At 37.0% G+C, this 17,173-nt stretch overlaps 1 protein-coding gene across 3 annotated transcripts in view; it reads left to right on the top strand.

Moving 5' to 3' along the window:
• Positions 1–17,173, top strand: part of kcnj12a (potassium inwardly rectifying channel subfamily J member 12a) — a 29,482-nt gene that overhangs the window by 9,285 nt on the left and 3,024 nt on the right. Inside the window, exon 1 of one of the 3 annotated variants that reach the window (XM_014008133.1) lies at positions 7,722–7,836. The exons of 1 other annotated variant lie outside the window; for it this stretch is intronic. The gene's annotated coding sequence lies outside the window, so the exon portion shown is untranslated. Of the gene's footprint in view, positions 1–7,721; positions 7,837–9,496; positions 10,003–17,173 lie in introns of those variants that run through there. One more of the 3 variants, XM_014008131.1, reaches the window with a different exon arrangement.

The following is a 17,173-nucleotide window of genomic DNA, read 5'->3' as shown; positions in this document are numbered from 1 at the left end:
ATTTAGACCTAAATAAAAGTCTTGCTAACTCAATATTTAATTTGTAAGTTAAATTTTAAGTTTGTAAACTAAATGTTTAGTTTGTACACTGACATTTACAAAAAATAAACCCATTTTTTTCTTCTGAAAGGTTAAATAAAGCAAAAATATTGGTGGTAATTTTTGCCTGTATAACTTTACAAACGGCACCTCATACATAAAACGGTTCTTTCAAAAAGTTCCTATCAGGCAGTTTTGGAGGCACCATTGAAGAGTTTCCCACTTTGTTGTCTCGCTCTTTTTATTTTGTCACTCATCTCTTCACTGAGAAGTTTCAAGTTTCCACGTCAGGCAAAGAGCCAGCGGACAGTTTCACATTACAAATAGCTGTAACATAAATCCTGCTCATATGTGCACAACTTACCCGCAGAGTTCAGTTCAGAAAAGAGCAATAAATAATTTCAGGGAGAATGCTGACTAAAACACATGTGAAAGCTTAACCATCACATTTAGTTTTATGAACTGGATGAACAGCACAACATGTTCAGCTGAAATATAATAAAATAACCAAAATCTCTGATAAAAGAAAGGAGTTAAATAGATTACTGGCGTTTCAAAGCTGTTCTAAAATGGAGTAATTGAGTAATTAAACTTTTAGAGGTCAAGGTCAGCAGAGGAGGACACTGGATCCTGAGCCGATTAATTCCTCACCCCCTGGGTATCTGTGGAAAGTCAGGTCGGGGCTTTTCTCAACATTCTGCAGCAGAGGTAAACCACAGACACACCACCAGCACTGAAAATTTAATAATAAAAACTTTTATAAATAAATCCAGAATAAATCCAGCAGCTTTCACAGAATACCTATTTGTCTTTGTGTAATGATTTAAATTAGATTTAGGCAGTAATTTGCAAATTAATAAACAAATAATAGGCAGGCAAATAAAGCTTGAGGTAAAGAATTTGTGTTGAAACTGATATTTCTGACAGTCGATCTCAGGATGATAGCTGTGGTTGGGTGCAGTTTAATGAATTATTCATTCAACAGCGATATTCTGACATGCAGATACAAATTTCTTAAACATAAGCCACATTATAAATCAGAATGCATGGACAATAAAGGGGTTAGCCTTTTAATTCAGAACTGACTAAAGGTAACAAAGGTAGTCAAAATGAGCCAACATCCCCGTGCGTCCCGAAATTCAAAATAGCATCTGCCGCCCACGATGAGGGGAGGAGAAAGATGGACGCTAAGCACAGGTGTAGAAATAGCGTTAATACACTCCAGCCCCTCGTGTAGCCACAGCTCTGCTGACTGGGACAGTGTAGGTGTTGTGCCATTACTGTTGTGTTGTTTTCTTTGACACATTTATTCCCTTTTTCAGCACAATTTTGACAGGAATCTGTCTAAAACTGAACTGTGAGTTTTGCTAACAAATGCGAGGAGGGATTGTGTAATGCTGGAATCTCCTATTGCTTGACGACAGGTGGATAATTTCTTTAATGTGCTGCAGTSAGATGTTGGCGATGTGCATTTTATCCCAAAGCTGAAGTTCGTTTCCAATTGTAGCTTCCAATGCAGTGTTTAATGAATTATTCATTCAACAGCGATATTCTGACATGTGACACTACCTTGTCATCTTTATTCTGCTCTAGTTTAAAAACTAAAATACTTAGACTTTTCAAACCTGGACTAGAGTATTCTACACTGACCACAGAGTATTTAAAATCAAGTTTGAGATTTGTGAAAACTTTATCTGATATGTGAAACTTTGATAAAAGCTGTTTCATCCCTTTTAATTCATCTGGATCACACTAGGCCTGGTCCAGCTCAGCTCATCACACACATCTGATGCTGCTAGAAACGCAATTTCCCTGAGGGACCCCTCCCAAGGGATCAATAAAGTTCAATCTAATCTAATCTAATCTAATCTAATCTGATCTAATCTAATATAAAGTCTTTAAACTTGGACTGGATTTTTCAGCACTTAAAGTAGAATATTTCAAAACAAGTTTGGTATTTTTAAAACCTTTATCTGATTTGTGAAACCTCAATAAAGGACACTTTTTTAAAATATTCTACTGTATAAAATAATCCAGTCCAGGTTGAATTTATCCTGTAGAATATCATCCGTAATACGCTGACAAAAAAAGGAATGTGCAAAATCACAATTCAACAGAAATTTATCTAAAGCTGCATCAGACAAAGTCTTAAACAATGTTATGATGAGATTTGAGTTTGGTTCAGTGGCTCCTCAAGCCTTTGTAAGTAAAATCTGTCTGAAAAAAAGGTTGTTATGTTTGTTTTTTTTTTAGTTTGTAAAAGCTGTTTCATGTGTGACATAATGTGATGTTATGTGTGACATTCAAGATGTGCTCACATTACATATATCTGTTGGCCTCATGTTACATTGTACTGTGGTGTAAGCAAGCCATATGCTACATTGTGACATAAGCAGCTCCTTGTTTTTGTTGGTCTTTGTGTTCTTGCATGTGACAATGCTGCAGTGTATCTGTGGTGTTCGTCTGCATTTTCTTGTCATATTTAAGTCTGTAGAAATAACTGAATATCAGACTTCTGTCAGAATCAAGCCACGGTTTCACCCATCATCTTCTGGACGCTATTCTCACTAGAGCTCTCTTTTTCACCAGTCTGGCAGATCTCAGTCTGACAGTTCATTTTCTGTTATCCTTGTCTTCAAGTAAAGTCCAAACCAAATCCTCAACACCCACTTCAGTTTCCTCCAGATTCATGTTTGTGGAATAAATGACAAGTAGATAATGTTGGTCACTGACACAGCTCTGAGCTCTGACAGAACAAAWATGAAAGACAAGCACTGGCGACAACTGTTACACATAACAGTCCAAATATGCCACAACACCATGGCAATGCAAACAGCAAAGCATTAGATTCTATATTGTTACCTTTGGGTCACTGCTGCATAGTTTCTGGTATTATTAGATTTTGACATGAGCTGTAAATCTTCAGCAACTTGACGTCACTTGAGATCACACCATGGAGTGTAAGGTGGTGTTTTAACATTATTTTCTTGCTKCCAGTTATCTCAAGACACCACAGCAACACAAGACAAAATACAGATAAATAGATATGGCCACTGCCGATGAAAGGTCATCAGTCTGAGGACTATTGACAGGAGTGATTTTTATTAAAGGSAGGGTATTTTGCAAAATTGTCATTTGTTAGCTTTGTTTATGTTATAATATCATCCGCTCATAAAAAAAAAAAAAACATGCCCAGAGTGTTGCTTTGACTCACTCCTGCATGTTTRAGAAATCCTTGAATCTCTTGTGGTAGCCATGTGGAGCTGCCTAAATGCTTGCTGGTGCAAAGCACCGCCTGTTTGTACAAAGCTCCTCCCTGGAGCTCAGTCTGAAGCAGAGCTCCTGCCCCAGAGCTTCCCTCCCCAAAAYGTTGAGTCATGGTCTATGTTTATTTTATCTTAGTTTTTCTAGTGGTTTTTTGTGTGTTTCCCTGTGTATCTCTGCCCTGCTGTCCATCATTCCTCCAGGTGTTTCTTGTTGTTTTCTTTAATTTGCCTTTATATTCTGTGTCCTGTCCTCTGTGTTTGTCTGACCAGTGTGCTGCTTATTCCAGCCAGTGTGGTTGTCCTCCTGTGTYACTCGTGCTCTTGTTTCCTTGGAACATTTTTGAGCTGCCTTGACAGCCTTTTTGTTAAATGAAGCCTTTTTCTGCACTTTGGGTTTTTGCCTGTGCCCTGGGTCAAGCTGCCCGCAAAACCTCATTCATTGGTGTGAAGTCGCAATGAAGTGGGAATGTCAGAAATGGTAKGAGTTTCCAATTCAAAACATTTAGATAAGCTATGATGCAAAATCAAATTTAATTTTGATACAGCGTTTTCATAAGAACTAAAGGAAACAGTTGATTGTGGTATAGAATTGAATTATAGTATGTGCTTGGAAAATACGTTTTATCCCCTTTTTAAAATTATAAAGCAGATCTAATTTCAAGTCTATATCCAAATTAGAAAGAACTACAAATGATTTCGTTAAAACCAAGTACATTGAAACCCAAATTTTCAAGAGGGTTACGTTCGTAGAGTACCCATGAAATTTGAAAAAACACAAATATTGGATGCAGTCAGATAAGTGGTATTGTAATGTGGTAAGAACCAAAAAAAAAAAAAAAAAACCACATGAGAGTGAAACAGTTAGCAGCTACATGCTACACGAATCGTTGCCCACCAGGAGAAGATTGGGCACAGGCCATACATCAAGTACTGTACTGTCTTTTTTAAAAAAATTATGGAACTGACTTTACATTCACATTTATGCTTTAATATTAGTAAATTATGTTGTTCTTAATAATGTAGCTTGAAATCTCATGAWAAAGCCAAAGAAAAAAACATAAATGACATTCTTTATCGTACTCTTGTTTCCAATTTCGTTGATATTACAAGTATAACCACAAACTACTAGTAGTTAGATTTCATGAAAARRTCAGYRTTTRGAAACYGAAACACAACTTTACAGAGCTTCACTGTACAAATTCCTCCAAAAAAGTAACTGCTACCCTTACAGTGTCAGAACTTCTTTGGATCTTAAGAGAGATTGAGCTGTCAGCAGCAATAAGTCAACAGAGCTCCTGGACAGTGTCTGCTGGGCGAGTAAAAAATGAAACGCCACAGCCGCTATCACCAGAGAGATTATGAAAAGTTTATTTTTAGGGTCCTTCTGATTAATGCAAATCATACCTGACTGCTCACAACTGGCAGGAGTAATGGCACTGAGACCAAATCCCTTTTTTTTCTTCACTTTTCTCACTCAGCTGCTGTTTTAACACCTGAGCACGTCACGTGTCACGCCTATTTTTGAAGTTATTCTTAGTCTTTTTGAGCTAAACTGTGATTATGCCTTTTTTTGTATTTTGTATTAATCATGCTTTCATCAGTGTTTTCAAATCCCTCACTTTTGATTTTCTCAAAGTGCTTGAGTTCAACAAATAGGCAAAYAAAAAGTGCAATAACTGCTGTGTTCTTCTGCCCTCTCTGTGTTTTCTTCCTTCATTTTCTATCAGCTCTTTTTGATCTGAAAATAGAGGGAAAAGTGTTATAACTGTAGCCATGGAAGCAGCAGTGAATCCCACTTAGCCGTGTCCCTTGGAGGCAAAGCCCTCTCATTTAGACACAGACATGCAAAGGATATTTGAGCAGCCACCTGTGATTATGTTGCAGTTACATAACGGCGTTTACAGTCTGAAAGTGTGAACCTTGTGATCTACTGTTCTCCCAGCTTGTTGCACCGTAAGACTTTGCATTATGCGAGAATCAGTATGATACCTGTTGCCGACACAGGCCGAGCGGTGCCAGAGCCGGACTCTTTTTGGAGCTCCATTAGTTGACGTCGTCATCCAAGCACACAATAGCCTGGTGATGATCGCACGCAAGCCCATTGCAGATTCTGAACTCTGAAAATCAGAGCCAGGATTGGGAAGGAGAAAAAAGCAAAGAGGGAAAGGGTTCCTGCACTGATGAATCATTAGTGATAAAGCTGGGGCCGAGCCAGTGAGGCTGTATTTAGAAACTTCTCACTCTTTCAGCCCCCTCTCTTACTAATTGTCATCTCCTTTTTTTTTTTTTTTGCATTTGACTGACGACTGATTCTCCGGGACGACGTGAGAAAAGAGAAACAAGGCGCTCAGCTCGGAGGAGAATGTCACACTTAGAATCTGTCGAGGTTAACAGTGAAGTACTCCACGGTGGTGGTGGTGGCGAGCGAGAAAAACGCTCCGACTAAAGGCAAGAATCAGGGACAGAGAAGAACGTTATGGGCTCAGTGTGAACACCGCATCTTGCTCAAGCCGTAGCTGTTTCCCTGAAAGCTTCAGTATGCAAAACAGCACTTTAACCAAGACTGATTGACGTCGCTCTAATAATTCTGATTGGGCTTCGTAGGACAGTCACGCTGCCAAACACACACGCATTCAGGTGGCGCACGCAAACACCGTCAGGTCAAATTCGGTTGATTAGCTGCTGGTGACAAGTGTGAAAGGCATCAGTCTCCAACAGGACGCAGCAGCCCGTGGAGTGGTGTTTTAAAACCCCTGCAGTCTGTCATTAGAGTAACGAGCTATCACAGGTCAGAGAGACACGTGAAGGTTTGACCCGGGTCATTTCTGCAGCTCCAGAGCAAAGTAATGCAGTCACATGCCAAGGAAAATAACCTTGATGAATTTTGGATGAAGGTTAAGGACAAGATAAGTGGGGGTAAAAAAAATCTACAGTAAATATAGGCTTAAATTCAGACTTGAAAAAAATAAATGCATCAAGTAGTTGAAAATAATATTTTTGTTCCTCTTGAATTTTATACACTAAACAAGAAATATATAAGGCTTAACATGAAYATGTTACTAAAATTAATCTTTTATAAACCAAGTAGAATTATATAATCGATGGTGCAAAAATTACATTSTACATTTTAAAGTTTAATGTTGCTTTATGATTATTATAAACAAGAAAATATATATATTTTGCACCAGTCTTTGAATAAAACAAGCACAACATAGAGTGCACAGTTACTTGAAGTTAAACATGACCTCAGTGGAATCTGAAATAGACTGTCTTTATMTTTTAATGCAGTGGTTCCCAAACTTTTTCTGCTGGGAAGAAAATGTCCACACACATTGTAGTTTATTTCACACTAAAATCTTTTTTGAACAATTGAACTAAAAGAGAACTGAAAAAAATTGCAGGTTGAAACAAAAATGAACTACAACCTTTTTAAATAAAACAACAAACCACCTTTATAGTGTYGCTATTTTAAATGTGAYAACTTCAATATTATWATCAATCAGTCTTAAAAATGCTTCTTTGTGCAAAACAGGTTTAAAAAATAAACAATGTCCTGAGAGGAAAAAAAAATGAACGTCTGTTGATAAAAATGACGCCTTTAATCTAAGGTTCTTTGTCTTTATGTGGGAGACTCGTTAATGTAATTAATATCTTACCTGGTGTAGGTAAGTTTAACAAACTGCTCTGGACTTTTAGAAACCCTTTCTGGTAAACTCATTTAGTYAGAATTAAACTTAATTTGTCCAAACTGAGGTTGTTCTTATAAATATCTACACCAGATAAGATATTTAGTTGGTCATAACCTTCCCTCAGAATGCCACTGCAAAATAACTAAACTATCATTTTTACAGGTTATAAAAAATAAATAAACATCCATCCACTTATTTTCTTAACTTGCACTTCCTGTCCAACAGGGCCACATAAAGACCAATGCTCTAACTCACACTAAGGGACAATAGAGTTACAACTTAACCCAAAACACGTTTTTGGTCTGTTTGAGGAAACCAGAGTGTCCAGAGAAAATCCACATGAGCACAGRAAGAACATGCAAACTCCACACAGAAAGGTCTCAGCTGAGGTTTTCTTTTTATCTGCGACCTTCTTGCTGTGATGCAACAGCTCTGTTCTGCTCATACCAACAAGAAATTAAAATATGTTCTTCCTAACAAGCTTATTGTCMTTCATTTTATTTTTGTCCATTTCTGGTTGCAGATGGAGGGGACACTAAGACCACCAGTCTCAGCTAAGATGATGCAAACACTTCTGTTGCACTGTTATCACTGAATATCAGTATTATCTTCTACATTCAGTTTTTCTAAATTTTCTGTAAACAAAAAAAATAAAAATAAAGAAATTACAGTACATGACACATTTTGTCAACCAATTTAAGCAGTAAAGTTGATCAGTTAAGTTGATGAGAATAAACTGAACTGGATCTCATCAGAAAACATAGAATCTACAGAATCTGCACCTTTCCAACACAGTGATGTCAGGATTCATGTGTACCTCTGAGAAGGCAGCATATTATCAGGTTRGTATTTGTGGAGCATGATGGGAGTCAGAACCTTTCAGTACTAAATTTTGTAGTCTGTAATTATGTAGTTTTTTTTGCAACCCTAGCTTTGTACAATACAATGCAAAAGTCTCAAGTCATCTCTTATTTCTTAACATTTTGTTTCCAAGGAGAAAGGCTTTCTTTGGCTCTGTTAAAATAGTTTTCATGAACAGTTTCTGCCAATTTGTTCCTWTGAACTTTGGCTGCTTTTTAATTCATTTTCTGTCCAGAATCTGATCATACTCAGGGAAAAGTTATTTTATTATTCCAACTATGAGGATGTACTGTATATTTCAATTAGTTTAGGGCTGTGAAATTAATCGAGTTAACTCATAATGATTAATTTTAGTGCCGGGCATGGATTAAAAATTTTCATCGCGATTAATCGCAACTTGTCCACTTTCCTCAGTTTTAGGCTGGCACATTATTCTGTCACTTCAGGGACAGGAACTGGAGAGAAAATGAGAGAAAAAACAGACAAAGTTTAATAAAAAGGGGGAACCACTTCATCACTGTCACTAAAAGATTCCAAGAGTCTGCTTCCTTGGAAGAAAAACAGTAGAGAACTTTAGCAGATCAATCTCTCTTCATTGTTATAACTCTTGTACCTTTATCACTTTATGAGTACAGTTTATCTTATAGTGCTGTGAGAAAATTTGTATTCAATAAACTGAAGTTGATATTAAAAACACCATTGTTAAGTAAAATGATTTGTAGAAGGAATCAAACCATACAACACCAGAATTCTGGATCTGAGTGAAGTTTATTGTCACTCAAGCTGACAGGAAACCAACACTGGCGAAAAACCAGGAAGTTCATCTATTTATACAGGTTCTTCAATGCTTGCGTTCACCCCCTACTGACCTACGGCTGAATCACAGGTATTCAGACAAAATCCTCATCTACTCTTATCATAACGGTTGATTATGTGTTGTCACCTATTTCGGACATGTAACTGATCTATATCAATCAAAACATAATAGATTAAACACTGTCAACATTACAAAAAGGAAAACCTAAGAACATAGTGTTGTGCTTTTAACATCAGTACTAACCTCTAATAACTTTAAATTTCTTCAGTGCAATGGGGGAATAAGTTATAGAAGTCCAAAATAAGTGATTTAAATAACTGCATGCATAGTTTTCTATCTTCCYAACCATAACTATGTATTTTAAACTCCTAAGCCTAAATATTCATGAAAATGAACAAAATTAAAGGTCTGTGGAGAAAGCAGCCTGACAAACGGTTGCTCAGCAAAAAAGTAATTAAAATAAATACTATAAATAATATATAAAATACTTAATCGTGTGTTGTGGATGAGTTATGGTGYACAACAAGTGGGATTCGTTTTGTGTGTTACATCCAGAGGCATTTTCCTTTCGGTTGCATCCTCTGCTTTTGTAGGATGATGCTGTACTTTTCTGAATGATGAGTCTGTGCATCAGGTTGCCGTCCATTGGTAGTGCCATGACGTGAGGAGGGGAGGGTGAGAACAAGATAGGGAGACAAATAGTAGAGAGGAGGAGAAAAAAGAGGGAGGGAGGGAGGGAGGGATGGAGAGAGAGAGGGAGGCTGCAAATGGTAGCTTCTGTGATAGCACACGAAGCAGGAACAGAGAGAGAGAGAGGAGAAAGAGCGGCTCGCCAACTAGATCAGATTTCAGGAGATTGATAGAGAGAGACATTTGGGGMTGTTGCACATTTCTTTTTAGATAAATGTGAAGAAATGACCTGAGGCTGGGAAAAAGTAAGAGGACCGAAAGTAAGAAGAGCAGCTGAAGAAACTACCCYAAGGATGGAGATACAGAAAGCTGAATTATCATTTGGATAGCTCCRACCAAAAAGCTTTACACCTGCTTTGCACTCAGAAGGAACTCGGCCTAAAAGTTCTGGTGCGGTTCATCTGGGTTAGAACAGGCAAAACCTCCTCAAAACAAAGGAGCGGGAATGGAATCGAGCGAGAATGGAGTCTGAGGACACTTTGTGCCTTTTGCTGAAGATGATGGAGTGGAAATCTTCAGTTTTTGAGTAGCTGAAGTDGCAGATCCAGAAAGAATGCCTCAGTTTGGTTAGTGGGAAYGCTGGGAACCAAGATCAGATCTTACAGTTCTGGAGCCTGGAGTATGACAGGTGTATAAAAAGGTGAGCAGAGGACACACAACTTTCTCTTTAAACTCTCAGGCTGAAYGCCACAGCAATATCTGTCAAACATTTTTTATAGAAATGGCAGTAGAGCGCTGCACCAGTCACTGGAATCCATTAAAATCAATCATAGTTTCATGAATCTAGTTCTAAAGTCCCACTTTAAATGAGAATATATTGTAAATATCTGTTTGTATTGCATGTGTGTGAAAGCTTTGTGGGCAAAATTAAAGAAAAAATGACTTCATGTCCTTTGTCACTGCATGGTGATGAAAACAGCACAAACTAAAGCTGAAGTCTTTTTTTGTCACCTCATTTCTATCATAACCCATTACAGACCTAAAACGATAAATTGCATTACAGTTCGCATAAGATTTTGTGACCATTTTTGTTCATTTTCTAGGATCTAAATATTCTCCTCCTTCAAATGAGGTTATTCATTCAGATGAATTTGAGCAGGCCAATAAGACTTGTTGATTTCTTTGTTTTTGTGATGTCATCATGGGATCTTGAATGGTTCAAACTTGTAAAAATCAAAAATATAAATAAAAAGAAACAAAACCAAGCATTTACATCTATCTATTAGCTCATGAGAGAAAGGTCAGATGATACAAACACAGCAAAGTTAACACTGTTACATTATCCCATAAGGAGAAATTATTCATTATTTGATCTTGCAAACATTTATTGACAATTCACTAAAATGATGATTGTTTCTTTAAGATTGTTTAACCAATCACTGTCAAATAAAACATTAACTTTTTTAAAGATTGGATAAAATCTATAAGAACAAATTCATTTCGGATAATAATATCATCGGGGGTTAAAAATTGTATCCAGATAAACAAACACACACTCTAAAAATGAAATGTTGGATTTACTTAACCATGTTATGTGACCTGGTTCCACTTAACTGAGTTGAGTAAATTCAAAGCAACATGCTCATGTTCTTTGGTTAAAAAACTGGTATATTGCTTTGAATTTACTCAACTCAGTTAAGTGGAACCAGGTCACATAACATGGTTAAGTAAATCCAACATTTCATTTTTACAGTGCAGTTTGAGTTATTTTCTTCCTTACAAAGTGAAAAACAGGTATGATTCAAGGTAATGGATACATCTGTTGCTCCATGCTTCACAAATCCTTTAATGTAAGAAAATTRTTGATGTGGAGGAACAAAAAATATATAAATAAAATAAAAGATTATTACTGAGATTCCGTTTGACCTCCTAACTCAGTGTGATTTAATTTCATTCACCTGTTAATCAACAGAGATATCTAGTGTGCAGTATGTCAAGTAAAAACATACAAATAAAGACAAAACTCCAAGCCACACACTGATCATCATTAAAATTGTGGCTGTTATCTTTACCATCATCTCAGCAACAAGTAATATAAGCCTGTGGGCTTCAACTAACCTGCATCACTTAAAGCAATAGTTCAGATCTTTTGAAGTGGAGATCCATCCTTAAATGAAATTTCATTGTGCTCCATATAATGACAATAAAGGCATCACCAATCAATCAATCAATCAATCAATCAATCAATCAATCAATCATGGAAATGTTATGAACATTTACATATACAGTACATATATAGTTCATTTTATCTAACCAGGATATTCAAAGCACTTTACCTTACAATCTGTGCCCTCATTTACCCATTCACACAGCACTCTACTCTGTCTCTCTACAAAGCTAATCGGGACAGATCATTCTGTGGAGTCTGATCAGTGCAGATCACATTCATACACTGATGGGACGCGCATTAGAGGCAATGAAGGGTTCAGTGTCTTGCCCAGGAACATGTGACTGAATAGTGGTCGAATCAAAGCCCCAACTCAGTCACTGAAAGGACAAACTCCCATAGACATTCAGCCACAGCCACCCAAATGAACAATTAATGTCTTACCTGTTGCAGATAGCTTTAAGAATGACCTCAGTGTGGGGGRAAAGAGTTTAATTCTGACCGGACTGACAAGAAAAGTCAAAGATAAAAATGGACTGGCCTCCTTTTAAGTCAAACCGCAAAAAATAAATAAATAAATAAATAAAAATAAATAAATAAATAATAGATTTTGCATTGCCCTGCATATTTACACAGAAATGTTTAAAGATTAGCAAGAGCAAATAGCAACAGCAGCAGCTATTGTAACATTTCTAACCTGGAAATCCTTCTAGTGTGACAGCCATGTAAAGGTTCATAAAACATTCTTTGCTTGAACTGCTATCCACTCGAGCTGATTCTCTGACAAACTGTTAGCTCATCAATTCAGTCCAAATCACAGCCTGTTTCTCCAAACGTGAGCCATTTAAAAAACGATTAACAAAATGGTAAAACATGAATTGGCCTCAGTTATTTAGAGCTCCAATTCAAACGGTCTGAATTATCCCTTTAAAATAAAAAAAATCACGGAGTGCATGCGGGTGACTCAGTGTTTCTGAGTTTGTAAAAATAACAAGGGCAAAAAAGAGCAATAGAGATGAACAAATAGCCCAGAGAGGAGGCAGCATGTAGGAATGATCAGTCACTGAGAACCAGGTGTTTGGCTACAGGTGCAGCTGGTAAAAAAAAAAGATGTCCTACTTTAAAAAAGTAAACCATCAGTCAAAACAGTGTTAGAAGTCCACTCTGGATTTGCTGTATATTCTAGAAAGTTGGGTCATGTTGCAGCACAACAGTTTTCGGTTTCAGTGTTAGGATCCAAGTTCTACTCTAGTTCTGCCTGGCTGTTCAAATCCTGAACTAGAAACAACAAATAGAGCATGATTTAGACTCTTCAACACATTTCCAACCATGCTATATTTCTGTCTGAACATGGTGTTACRTTTAATAAGAAAATACTTTTAGGTCACTTGAAACCAGACGAGTTCCACTCGGTCAGCTCCAGGAAAATAGAATGACACCTGAGCCTCTGATATTCCTTCACAATGGCCGTGGGAGGTGGGCCGGGATGGTAGATCCTTCACAGCTCAGTTTCCTGAATGCTTCTTTGAGATGAAGTATCCTCTCCCACAAGGTTTCATTGTCCTTCCCAATCGCTTCCATTATTTTGGACATCCAATTATTTACTCTATTCATCCTAATCAGCAGAAAGCTTACCGTCTCCATGACTAAGAACATACACAAACACACACCCACGGAGGGTCACAGAAGGCTTTTTAAGCACCGAGAGAGCAAAATCACTTTCTGTGATGTATGTTAACTTTAATGTGTGTGCACTGAAGATCTGGGTTATTGGAACTTGGACTGTGAGGTAAACAATGCTTTAGAGACTAACAACATTACAATTCCTAAAAAGTAAAAAAAAAAAAAACTTTTGTCAGCCCAGCACCAAAACAGTTGATCCTAATGGTTGCAACACAGCTATGAAATAAACACGTAGCTGCTGTTTTCTGTTCATTCTTAGTTTTAAGCGAATAGAAGCAAGTTCTGTGTCATCTATAAAAAAGCTTTCAGGTTTTCTGAGCATGCTCCACATCTTGTTTCCTGTTTTTGGTGTGTTTTTGTTGGCAGCATTACAGTGCCACATGCAGGCCTAGAATAGTTACTAYAGTGTTTTGTGTCATTTTTGTCTGAATGAAAACATTTCTCAGAGGTGTTAAGTAACTACAAATACTTTGATATTTTACTTAACTAGATATTTTGGTTATCTATATTTTACTTGAGTAATTATTTTTTAGCTGTCTTTTTCCTTCAACTCCTTACATTTCCACACAACTATATGTACTTTCTATTCTTTACATTTTTAAAAAACGTTAGAAGTAGAAAGTCGTTATATACTGTAGTCATTTTTGCTTTTCATTTTGTTTTGTCATTGTTAAAAAAAACAAAACTCCTGAATAGAGTTGAAGAATTTGATTGGGATTGGATGAGAAGTATAATTATAAACCATTCCAACACCCAATTGGTTTGTGCGATCCATCACACCTGTGTGACACAATTCACGTCACACTCCAGCAGAACATATGAGGTGTTTGTAGTCTTTTATGAAGATGACCGTGGCAGAGGTATGCAGATGAAACAAGTAGACAAGTACATCTCAAATTTTTCTACATTAGCATAGTTTTATTATAACATTGCAGTCATGATGGCCTTTAGAATAATGGTTTTTGTCAGTCGTTTTTGACATTCTAACCTCTCAGTTTTACTCAGTATTTTTACTTTAAATACATTAAATACCTTAAATAAATTTTATATCAAAAATGTACTTTTGATACTTAAGTACAATATGAAATACTTTAAGACTTTTACTCAAGTACTATTCTTGAAGAAGACTTTAACATTTACTAAAGTAATTCTGCGGTAAGATGCTTTTATTTTTACTCAAGTATCACTTTGTGGTACTTTTTACAACACTGACAATTCTAGAAACTGTGCAGTGTTTATAAGGATAAATTTAGAAATGACAAGTAAGAAGTTTGTATTGTAAAAAAAAGGACTTTTGTACGTACAAAGCCTGAGGATTATTGCCATTTTAAAACAAACGCAGACTCAAAAATGTATAGTGCTTCACAAAAACACTTCTTTACATCAGTTTCTCATTGCACAGTTGCTAAAGTACGATAATTTTATACATCTACTTGCTAGCGCTGCTATATGTACTCATGTATTTACATATAATTTTATGTAAAGTAAAATAAACATGTAATACAAATAGTCAGTTAAGCGCTTGCATGAATCACTGTGAAATCAACAAGATGGGGGTGGGGGTATAAACAGCAGCAATTTACAGCTACCTTCATCAGGTAAGATAATAATTGTTAATAAGCTTTCCACTGATCTACACTTCAAAAAGCTGAACTCTAAATTGGTCAAAATAACAATGAGGAAAAATGCCTCTAAATATTTTAATTAGTTGAATGAACTTAATGTCTATTGTTTTAGTGAACAAACAAACTAAATTCTGAAGTGTTTTATGTGGCAAATAATAATAATGTGTTTACACACACACACACACACACACACACACACACACACACACACACACACACACACACACACGCGCACACATATACAATATATATATATATATATATATATATATATACATACATTCATACATACAAACTGAATGTACTCATCTGATTTATAGTGCGTTGCATATTTAACTACAGAATGAGTTTTCTGACTGATCACTCCATGAACTCAGAGCAGAATTTAGCTTTGTTTCAACAAACCGACTGGACACCTGACACTGCAGGACTCCAACATAAAGAGAAGACTCAGTACCATATACAGCTGCTCAGGTAATGCCTGCAGGAAGGACTCTGAGACGTATTATGTGGCAACCAAAAACAAAGTTGAAGCTGAWTATTAGCTTCGGTTATGTAACGTGGCTGGCTTTGTGTTTTTGCTGTCTGCAGAGCCCACCTACTCCTGTGTGTAATCCAAGTTTACTTAATCTGTCTGAGTAAAAGTCACACATTTACATAATTAGAGAGAGGGAGACAATTCTGTTTCACAAAGTTAACAGAGCTCCTATTTTTAGAGTCAGCAGCTGTTTCCTCCCATGAGATTGGAGTGTTTTATTGTCAAAAGACCTTTAGAGGTATAAAAATAGCTGATTTAGCTTCAACACGTTTCCCTGACGTGGGCATGCGTTCGATCCTGAGGGACTTTTTTAAGGACTGACTCCACATGAAGAGAACTTCCAGCTGAAAGAGTGCGAGTGAATGGGGATTTAGTGTGTGGCAGACGGGAGGACCCTCGGGATTTGGGAGCCCACATGAGTGAACTGTGGAGTCTTTAGGGTCCAACGTCAGACAAACAATGAATGTGGCTAAAAGACAAGAACTGTCTACCCTGGGGGTGGGGGGTGGGGGTCTAAATCCAGCTCCCATGAGTAAAACTTCTTGACCCCCACCCCAGAGCTGAGCGTGCAGCACACAGATCAGATTATCTCCAGCCTGGCTGACGATAGGTAAAACCTGAAAAATGTCCTGACATCATCCACATATTTAATCTCAAACTTTTGGACAAACTGGTTGTATAGGCTAAAGGTCTGGTGTGTGATWAAAGATAACACAGGACACTGACTGAGAAATCTACTAATCTATTTATATGAACACCAAGGGAAGCTGGGATAATTTTACTGCATCCTCGCAGCATGATTAATAACACTGCAAATCTTACAGAATGGGGTCGAATAAATAGAGTCCTCCTCTCTCCATCTCTGTATGCGGTTTCTGGAAGTGCATGTCCGATGAATCAGTGGTAGACACACGTCCCTTAGGAGTATAAATGCACCCAACCTTCGTGTTCCTGCTAATATAAAACCAACAAAGACAGGACGGTGATAAACTTGGGCCACAAGAGGAGAGATCGAGCAGCACAGCTTGTCTGTTAGATGTGTGATGACTGCACAGCATGCCGCTGACTGACTATAAATACGACCGAGACAGGCTGAAAATTAGCATGTGACAGCCTTCCTGATTGATGATAGGCTTAAAATAAAAAACAAGACAGACATGGGAAGTGGCACATTGTGGTCAAAGTCTTTATTGGATCGAGTTCAGTTCATGTTCAATGCAACAAATTATCATTAAAAACAGGGAAAACTGTTTGATATTTGATACAAGAGGCTGTGCTGTGAGGGGAGCTCCTCATTTACTGAGCTGACATCAAAAAGCAGGAGGACCCTTCAGTTCATCTGGAGTTTGTGTTGATTGTGTTGATTACAGAGCAAAACAGGCATGAGAAGAACTGTAACCAAAGTAACTGGATCTATGAATACTAACATTTCAAGAGATTGTGCATATTTTTTTTGAAGTGGGATTCTGTGGAAAGGTTATYAGCTGTWGACAGCTTTTTGAATGAAAGCCTGGAGAGATGGAAACTAGTTCTGACCAGACTGACAAGCTAATGACTTGTTTGAGCAGGCCCAGCTCTGAAGTGGATTTCTGTTGCCTTAAAACTTTATCAAAACTTTTATGGGGTCATGTAGAAGCTGTTTTACAAATCTGTAACATAATATATATTTTTTCATGAAGATTTATTATGTTCTTTTTACTACAAAGAGGAACCCAGGCTGAACTGGAAGAACATTTTTTTATTATATTTTATAGTCATTATGACCTTTAGAAAAGTGTTTTTTAAAATTAATTTTTTTTGGTGGGTAAGTAAGTAAGTAAATAAGTAAAAAAGTAAGTAAGTAAGTAAGTAAATAAGT

This window comes from Austrofundulus limnaeus, unplaced genomic scaffold, assembly GCF_001266775.1.
Source record: "Austrofundulus limnaeus strain Quisiro unplaced genomic scaffold, Austrofundulus_limnaeus-1.0 Scaffold48, whole genome shotgun sequence".
Taxonomy (NCBI): domain Eukaryota; kingdom Metazoa; phylum Chordata; class Actinopteri; order Cyprinodontiformes; family Rivulidae; genus Austrofundulus; species Austrofundulus limnaeus.
This window is presented reverse-complemented; position numbering and strand designations above follow the sequence as displayed.